Consider the following 8,829-nt stretch of genomic DNA (forward strand, 5'->3'; position numbering starts at 1 on the left):
CCCATTGCACCAGTCATTTGAGACAAGGAAGTCGAAACAGGATATCAAAGTTGATCGACCCTGAATTACACGTCCACCATGTGGCCTGGGGACAAAAACAGCAATGTGATCAGCCGCCCAGAGACACCAGGTGAGATGATCGTGGGAGGAAGCGCCCGGGGTAGAGAGACGCGCTTATTTCCTTCCACCTGGTGCTCGCTCCATTGCTCCACGGAGCTCCTCCAGCCAATGGTGAGCGGAGAGAGCACACAATTTCTGAGAGCTTTAGAGAGATGATTTAAAGGAAACTTGGCTGCTGTGTCTTCCCAGCAAGTCTATTTGCTTAAAACTGTCTGGCTAGAAAGTTCCGGCTTGGGTGAGGGCGAATAAAATCAAAGCAGTTTTATTGATTATATTTGCTGCCTCTGGTCACACAGTATTAAATCTTCCTCTCCCACTAGATCACAATTTCCCACTAGAGTCAGTAATTTTCTTGACACAACAGGCAGGTAGGCTCTAGTTCAGTCCAATGTAAAGCTGCGGCTCTCAAAGTCCACAGCTGACGTCCCTACTGCCCCGACTCAGACAAACGAACTCCAAGCCCGTGTTCCTCCTTCCCGGAACCTGGGTGCTGCAGGGAGGATGTAGGAGGAGGGAATACAGGACACACGGAACTCGCTTCCTTCTGACTCTTTTTTGGGGTTCTGGAGAATCAGGAAGAGGCGGTGGTGACATTTGTGTCTTTCCTCAGATTCATAACAGAACCCATTAACCCTTAACGGGACTGTATTGGGAGTGGCGCCTTTAGTAGGTTATCATGAATGGAATTCATGCTCTTATATAAAAGAGGCCTTGCCCTTAGTGAGATGGCCGTCTGTGAACCAGGAAGCCGAGTCTCACCAGAACCTCCCGTACTTAGTCTTCAGCCTACATTTCTGTTGTTTACAAGATAGCCAGTCTATGGTCATTTTGTTACACACACACACACGCACGCACACACACACACACACACACACACACACACACACACACATAGAGTTCACAGCCCTTCCTTTCCCTAGTATTATGGGATACTAGACCCTTAGTACATGCCTGGAATCAGATCTGCCCCTAGGTACACTGAGTTGTGGACAAGCTATAAAGATACCCCCCCCTCAATTTAAGAGGGCCAATCTCCAGAGATTCTCTTTTCTCCTTCTCTTCAGCCAGGTATGTTCAGTGCCCAAATTTACAGCCCGATGCTTCCCACATGCGTGGTACCCCAGGATTCCATGTCTCCTGAGAGTAGCTCAGGCCTCACGTAGAGACTCTGCATTTTCACAAGTGTCCAGAGAGGGCGCTAGTACCCCGTTCTAGAAACACAATGGTAGCCCAGCATGGATGGGAATTGTAGATACTCCCATACCCTGGAAGAATGAATTCTTGGATGCTGTATTGCCGCACTCTTAGGGCACACTGAAGATGCCTGTCTTAAGAAAGGAACGAGTCTCCATCGGAGCCCTAAGCTGGGGAGCCGGTGCTTGCACAGAGTACCATTCCCACTTGCAGTGGGCACGCAAAACACGGCTACACTCACTGGGGCACATGCCATCTGTTTTCTTGACACTGTATAAAAGGACCTGCCACTTCCAAGGCACAGTGGAAACCCTGATGCTTCTGTTGCCAACAATCAAACTTAGTTTTCAAGCAGACACTGGAATTTTATAAAAACCCTCATCTGAAGCTTTTATTCGCGAGACTCACGTTCTCCAACCCCTTTCTAGTGATGCTGTGGGTGGTGACAACACATGCCATTTGGGGCTGGGATGATGGACTACGTCGATCTGAAGACCAATGCAAGTGGACTGATACTTCCAAAAGACAGATCAACACAGGATGTCACAAGAAAACGGGTAAAAGATTTATTCTGCACGTGAGACGGTCCAAAGGATTTTCATGTAAGAAGGAATAATGGCAAATGATGCTCTCGGGTTCCACATTATAGAGAATCTTTCATGTTTGCTATCACATTTGTCAAGTTTTCGTGTAAATATCGAAGAAGAATTTCCACAGCCTGGAAAAAGTCACCGAGAGACTCTCTCTTCTAGTGAGTCAGAGCATTCTATCTTCCTCCAAGGAACACAGTGCGATAGTCTGAAAGTAGAGAGAGGCACAAGGAGCTATTCGCTACTGGGCTACGTTGTCTAGTAAAAGAAGTGCCACTCCGTTTTGTTTTTTTTTAATTTTTGAAAATGTGTATTTTTTTCCATAAAATCTTAGGTCAACAGAAAACAGATTTATTTCTGTTTCTTTTAAAAATGTTAGTAAGTGAATATTTTAAAGTTCTAAGTTTAATTTCTTTTAAAGAATATGCCTGTGTGCATGTGTGTAGGTGCGTGTGTGTGTGTGTCACAGCATGTATATGGAGGTCAGAGGGCAGCTTGCATTATCAGTTTTCTTCTTCTGTCATGTGGGGTCTGGGGACAGAACTCAGGTCGTCAAGCTTGGTGGTAAGTTTCTACGTCTGCTAAATCATGTGACTGACTCCTCTAATGTTAGTTGCTAATACCGTGAATTTACATGTATATGTATATATATATGTTTTATATATAATGTAAATATATATCCACAGACATATCACCTAAATCAAAAATCTTTCTGAAGTGTTCCATAACTTTTAAGAATAGAAGTTGGTTTTGTGACCCAAAGTTTTACTGCTGTGTTAAGAGGGGTCCCCTAGCTCTGTACTGTTGGGGTACAGGGTTTTCCCTTACCCAGTACAGCAGGCAGACCACACAGTCCCTCCCTGTTTTAGGGTACGCCTGTTTTCTGTGACGATGCCCTGGGTGAATACGTGGCTTTCTCTCTCTTTAGATGTTTGGGATATCAGTAAATTTGACTCACAGACTTAGCTATCCATTCGAGGAGCTAGGAAGCTTCCGTCCAATATGGTATTAAATAACTTCTAGTAGCTTGATATTTTTTTTATCCTTTACAAAGAATAATTTTCTCTCATAGTGCAGATATGGCCTCACTATAAAATACGTACTACCGAACAGGCAAGACAATGGGCAGAAGCTGGGAGGTGGGGTAGAAATTTGAAAAGAAGACAAACATGTTAGAGTCTTGGTTTTCCTATTTACAGAGTAACTGGGCAAATTAAATTACATAACCTTTAGAATCACATTTTCTGTAGAATTTGATAAAAATGCATGCTTTCATATAGCTTATTTATTTAAATCATGTTGTGTCTACTAGTCAATGAAATGATCTGTTCTCCTTCCCGTTGTTATCCACGTTAGTGGTTGAGAAGGTTAGAATCCTCTGAGACAGGCAGCCCAAGTTCCTTCTGCTATCCTTGACAAGTCCTTTGTCATCTCTGTTCTCTTTCCACAGGCGAAGGGGGTTCTCTCTGAGTGACAGAGAGCATGGAGAAGATGAGCATTCGGTATCCTCTTCTTCATTCCATCCTGACAAGAGGAAGTGCCTCCACCACCGTCAAAGGCTCCCAGGCATGCCCTTTCCTCATCTTGTCCTTGACGTGAGCCAGGATGGAAACCCAAACCCCACCACGGGTACCATGTCTCAGTCAGTAATAGTGTAAAAAATAAATGGCTGGCTAAATTTTATGAAGGTAAAAATAAAAAGCTCTGGGGATCTATAGAGACTTTTTCACTTGGGTATTCTAACCCTTTTTTGGATCTGGGATCCAGGAGGAGATTTTTATGGTACGATGTGTGAAAAAGTCTGCCTCCTCATGCATGGGTCCTTTTCACAGCTGAGGGGGGCAGGTTAATGAGTTGGGGGGGGGGCTGGCGCCTCTCAGCAGATGCTCAATTACCTCTGGCTCATGCTGTGCTTTGGGGCTCAGAACACAAATCTGGAGAAATTTTAACCTTGGTGGAGGACTTTATTCTTCCACGTGGCTGCCTACTCTTAGCCTTCCTGTCTCTGGTGCTTCTCCTGCTGAGGTTTGCTGGCACAGTGGGCAGGAGGACATCACCGCACGAGTTCTCTTGTTAGAAACAAGGGAAGGGAAGTGAGAGGGTGAAGATGATAAGAAATGAGAAGCTGTGGCAATAATACAAATCCATCAGGGAGAGGAATGTTAATACTGACGAATTTTGGTAGAAAGGGTCGCTTGTGCAAGAAGCTGGATTAGAAATTACTTGACTGGAAGTGACAGGAAATCACTCACGTAAAACGTTTATTTGCTTAATATGAGGCAGAAGTTACACCTCATGGGTACCAAATGAACCCCAGAGAAGTAAGACCACATTAAATTCAGTTTGCTTGCTTTAAATGCTTGACATATTGCATAGACGGTATGATCTTGAGTAAACCACTTGCCTCTCCAGTTACCGTTTATCTTCCACGTAAAGGATAGAAAATAAGAAAATTTAGACTTTGGGATCATTATACTATTTAAGTGGGTAGTTTTATGTAGATTATTTAGACAAGCATTTAAAGATTCACGTCCTTTACAAATGCTAGCCATCCAGTATTTGTGCAGTAGCTACCCAGTTTCAGACAACTGGAAAAGCTGGACGCAATAATACTTTAGAGCCCGCGAAGGCTTCTGAGCCCAAGATCTCAGAACTAAGGGAGCAGGGACTAAGGAAGCTGACCTCCCTTTACCCCAAAGCATGTCCTGGCAGGTAAGCATCCTTTAGGATCCTAGAAAACTGAAAAGATGATCAGATAAAAATCCTGAAGACTACTTCCGGTAGACTCACGAGGTTGCAGGGATCAGGAAGAGCAGTAGGGATCCACCTGAGGGTTTTCCCCTTGCTGCAGTGTTTTCCCCTTGCTGTGGGAGCTAGTTTGAGCTGCGCTGTAAGAATCTATCTCAAAAATAATGTTCAGAAATATGGCTTAGCTAGGAGTCCGTTTGTCTTCATAAAGACTGAAGTCTGATTTTCGGTCCAGTCCATCTCTGATTTAACAAGTTAGTTTGCCTTTGCCTGGTTATGTAATCTCTGGAGGAAGACAGCGCTGTCCAGAACTTTGCATACAGCCGATCATCCACCCACAGTTACCAGACGCACCTGGGGAGAGGACAAAACGTCCAAAATCCCTGAGAAAAGGAAACACAGACCATATGAAGACACCAACAGGTAATTAAGGTATTAAGGTCAATACAGACTTAAAATAATCGTCATAAGTATGCTCATGACAATTCTTTAGCTTAGAAGAAGAAACTTTTGCAAAAATGAGCAAATACGGCTGGAAAAAGGGCTCGGTGGGTAAGAGTGTTTGCCTTATAAGCACAAAGACTTGAGTTCAGATCCCAGCACACATGTAGAGAGCTAAGCGTAATTTCACACATCTGTGACCCCTATAGGGCACTGCAGGGCACAGAGGCAGGAGAACAACGGATAGTCTAGCTCCAGGTTGACTGAGAAATCTTTTGTCAAAGGAATAAGACAGAGCATGCTAGAGTGGGACTCCTGACACCCTTCACATGTATGAGCATGCACATACACACCCTACACTCACACGCACAAGTACAAACACCCCACACACATACACACATGTACATACAACACTTACACACATACACACACACACACACACAAAATTTTAAGCCATCAAGTGAAGATTCTAGAATTTAAGACAGCTGGAATTTGTTTGTTTTCAATGTGTAGAGTTATTATCAGATTAGAAATAGCTGAAGGGGGGGTTAATGAGTTGAAGAATTTGTCAGGAGAAAACATCTAAAGTGGAGTATGAAGACATTAAAAAATGAAAAATGAAGGAAAGAAGCTATGAGAGATGCGGGGAACGAGAAAGACTGAGCAAACAGATTCCCAGAAGGACAAGACAGATAAAGGAATGTGAGAAGAAACAGTGCTGATCCCCCCAAACCGATAAAAGATGTTGTACCACCAGCTTTGTGAACCGCAAGGGGGATGATTAGGAAGAAAATGTCACATAGGCAATCACAGGAAGGATTACTTAAAATCTAAGATCAGCGTTTCCTCTTAAAAGCAACCAGAGAGTAAAACACATAAGGAAGTATCAATAGTTGGTTAGATGGCCTCTAAAAGGAAGACAAGAGCAGCGCTCTGGAAGACAAGGAAAGGCAACTGTTACTCCCTGATTGTTACACTGTCGACTACTTTTAAAATGAAAATATCATCAATGAAAACAATGCATTCATTATCACGGGGACACTCCTGTTAAAAATAAATTCATTCATAATATATGTAAGTAGATAAGGCTCGTTAGGCAGAAGGTAATGATACAATTTGGAGACATAGAAAGGAATAAAACTAAATGGAAGACATAAATATCTGTATTGAGTATTCAAGATAACAGTATATTTTAGACCTTTATTGGCAAATAGTCATTGTAAATAATGATTGTTTTGTTTTGTTTTGCTTTTCTCAACACAGGGTTTCTCTGTGTAGCCCTGGCCATCCTGGAATTCTCTATATATATAGACAAAGCTGGCCTCGAATTCATAGAGATCCACCAGCCTCTGCCTCCCAAGACTAGGATTAAAAGTGTGTGCCACAACCACCTGGCCATAATGAAGGCTTTCAGAGGACATTTTTTTTTTTAGTAAATTTTATTAAATTATAAAAGTTTCCATTTCTGCCCCCCCTCCCAACACCCTCCCACTCCCCCCACTCCCCCCCCTCCTTCCCCTCCGTCCCCCAGGGCAGTCAGGGTTTCCTGCCCTGTGGGAAGCTCCAGCTCCCCTCCCCCTCCCTCCAGGTCCAGGAAGGCGAGCGTCCAAACAGACTGGATCCCCAAAATCCAGCATATGCAGAGGAAACAGGTCCCAGTGTCATAGTCAATGGCTTTTCAGAAAGACCCCGGGCCAGCCACAGTCAGAGAATCCGGCCAAATTCCGAGAATCTGGCTAGATCACGTCCTCGTTCAGTCCCAGTCCGACTGGCCCTGGTAAACTCTCATCAGATCCGTTCCCTTATATCAGTGGGTGATAGCATCCCTCGCAGTACTGATTTCGTCTTTCATGTTCCTCCTCCTTCCGCTCCCCCTCCGGACCTCGGGGGGCTCAATCCGGTGCTCCAATGTGGGCCTCCGACTGCATAGCCGTCCTTCGCCAGACGAAGGATCTATGGTGATAAGCAAAATATACATCAGTATGGTCATGGGCCACGGCCGATTCAGGCACCCTCTCCTCTGTCCAGAGAGCAATCTGGGGGATTTCTCCTTGGACCTGGGATCCCATATATAATCAAGTCTCCTGTAAACCCTAAAATGGCTCCCTTAGTTGAAATATATTGTTCCCTGATCCCATATTCATCCTACCTCCCCCCCCCCCCATCCCCGGCCACCAAGCTTTCCCCGTTCCTCCCCTACTCCCTTCTCTCTAGCCCTCTCCCCCTCCATCGACCCTCCCACCCCCCCATGCACCCGAGGTTACCTGGGACTCTTGTCTATTTCCTACCTCAAAGGACATTTTTATACAAGTATATCATGTACTTTGATCAGGCCCACCCCCACTTTCCCTTTTCTCCTCTCCCCACTATTCCCAATCACACTTCTCCTTCTATGACCCATATACACACTATTTTATGTATCTATATCAATAGAATCTACAAAGCAGTAAAAATGTGATTTCTGTCTTGAATATGATGCAATTCTCTTACTATGATCTTCATTAAAACAACAATATAGCTTTAAACTTTTCATTGTACACAACCATTCTACATAACACTGTTACATAAGGATATTTTCATGCTTTTGGGTACCCTGAACTCATTGACCTGCCAGCCCAGACGAATTGAGGAGCTCTAAGTTCAATGAGAGACCCTGTCCCCCAAATAAAGTAGAAATTGGTGGAGGCGGAAATCCAGCCTTGCTCTCTGGCTTTCACAGGCACATGTACACACAAAGATACACATACATCAAACACACACACATGCACATGCACACACACACATACATACACACAGAAAAACTGGCAACAAAAGGAAGTACTTTTCCTTTTGATGATAATGATAAAAGGTCTGTCCACAATACATTATAAATATGCAGGTTTGTATGAGTTGTTCACAAACACCTCAAATGCAAGAGGTAGCAACAGAATCAAATAGAACAGACAAATCCATAAGCATGGCTTGGGATTTTAACATTACTTTCTCAGTCACCAATAGAACAAAGTTAGAAAAGTCAGCATGGTTATAAAGTGGCCTAGTTAATATATATAGAACATCAGACCCAACAACCAGGGTGAAAACTCTTCCCAAGTGTAGTCCCAACCAGTTTCAAAGGATGGGCATGGAGAACCATGCTCTCTGTCACAGAGGAAATCAGCTAGAAATAAATAACAATGATGAAGTAGGACATCTCAAAGTATTTGAAAATTAAGCAATATACTCCCAAATAATCAAAAATCTGAAGGCTTTCAGAATGGAACGTTTATGAAAACAGACACGCCTAACTTGTGGGCTACAGGGGAAGGGGTTTGAAAGGGTGTGTGTGTGTTTGTGTGTTTTATATATATATATATATATATATATATATATATATATATGTGTGTGTGTGTGTGTGTGTGTGTGTGTGTGTATACATACATATATATACATATAATATATATATATATATATATAAATAGAGAGAGAGAGACAGACAGACAGACAGACAGACAGACAGACAGAGATTCAGTTGCTATAAAGGTAGGTTCAGGGGCTGGGGAGATGATCCAGTTGGTTAAAGGCACATACAGCTCTTGCAGAAGACCTAAGTTCAGTTCTCAACACCCATGTCAGGAGGCTCACAACCTCTTATAATTCAAGTCCCAGGTCATCTGTCTCCCTCTTCTGGCCTCTACAGGCACTGCACTCACATGCACAAACCTGTAGTCTCTCTCTCTCACACACAATTAAAACAATA

The sequence above is a fragment of the Myodes glareolus genome, chromosome 26, assembly GCF_982192425.1.
Source record: "Myodes glareolus chromosome 26, mMyoGla1.1, whole genome shotgun sequence".
Taxonomy (NCBI): Eukaryota; Metazoa; Chordata; class Mammalia; order Rodentia; family Cricetidae; genus Myodes; species Myodes glareolus.